Below are 1,605 nucleotides of genomic sequence, written 5' to 3' on the forward strand. Positions count from 1 at the left end.
TATCAAAACATTTACAAAAACAGGACAGGATGGTTCCAGTAGGCATCCAAAATAAAACACCAGATGACTTTCCAGTAGAACAAAAGGCACTAGAACTACCTGATAGGGAATTCAAATCTCTAATAATCAGAGCTATCCAAGGATTGAAGCAAAAAACAGACAAAAATGAGAAAAAAAATAGACAAATACATGGAAAATACAAACAAAAATTGGAAGAATTCAGGAAAATAATGCAGGAACAAAATGCCGAAGTAAATTCACAGCAAGAAATCATACAAAAACAACAATTAGAAATCCAAAAGATAAACAACAAGATTTCAGAAATGGACAGTGTCATAGAAGGGCTGAGGAGCGGGTTTGAAACGGTGGAAGACAGGATCAGCAAAATTGAAGACAAACACTTGGATACAACTCTGAGGAAAAATCAGAAAAAAGAACGAGGAAGAATGAGGAGACCCTGAGAATTATGTGGGATACAATCAAAAGCAAAAATTTTCGAGTGATCAGCATTCCAGAACAGGGGGAGAAAACAGAAAACACAGAGAAGATCGTTGAAGAACTGCTGACAGAAAATTTCCCCAATATCATGAAAGATGAAAAGCTGGCCATCCAAGAAGCTCAACAAACCCCATATAAGATAGACCCCAAAAGAAAATCACCAAGGCATATCATAATCACATTCACCAAAACCAAAGACAAACAAAGAATCCTGAGAGCAGCTCGAGAAAAACAGTAAGACTAAGCTCAGATTATTCGGCATAAACCACACAGGCAAGAAGACAATGGGATGACATATATAAACCTTGAAAGAAAACAATTGCCAGCCAAGAATAATATATCCTGCAAAACTCTCATTCAAATATGATGGTGAAATTAGGTCATTTCCAGATTAACAAAAATTAAGGGACTATGTAAAAACAAAACCAAACTTACAAGAATTATTAAAGAGAGTCCTTCAATCTGAGAACAAACAACATCAGCTCAGAGGCTGAATCTAGGATGCAGGATCGCATCAGCCAGATACCAATCTAGGTAATGAACTCTCAAGGACTATCCAAAACCGAAAGAAATACAACAGGGAATCAGAGCAATTAATCTGTAAATAACAACAACATCAGAACAATAAAAGAGGGAATAAACGGTGTAGGTATAGAACCTTCTAAAGGAGAGGAAGGCAAGGCAATACCAAGTAATAATAGACTGCTTCAATCTTAGAAAGATAAGGGTAAATTTCACGGTAATCACAAAAAAAGTTAACAAACATTCTCATAAAAATAAAGAGGAAAACCATAAAGTCTCAGTAAAAACAAAACCTACAAAAACAAAAGAAATGAAAAAAAAAATCCACAAACAAAAGGAATTTAGCACAGCAGAGTAAGAGGAACAAAGAAAAAGCACCACAAAAAAAAGCACTCACAAATCAAAAACACTGGAAATAACAAATGTTGGAGAAGCTGCGGGGAGATCTTATGCACTGCTGTTGGGAATGCATAATGATACAACCATTTTGGGAAATGATACGGCGCTTCCTTAGAAAGCTAGAAATCAAAATACCATACGATCCAGCAATCCCACTCCTAGGAATATATCCTAGAGAAATAAGAG

This window comes from Trichechus manatus, unplaced genomic scaffold, assembly GCF_000243295.1.
Source record: "Trichechus manatus latirostris isolate Lorelei unplaced genomic scaffold, TriManLat1.0 scaffold00003, whole genome shotgun sequence".
NCBI lineage: Eukaryota > Metazoa > Chordata > Mammalia > Sirenia > Trichechidae > Trichechus > Trichechus manatus.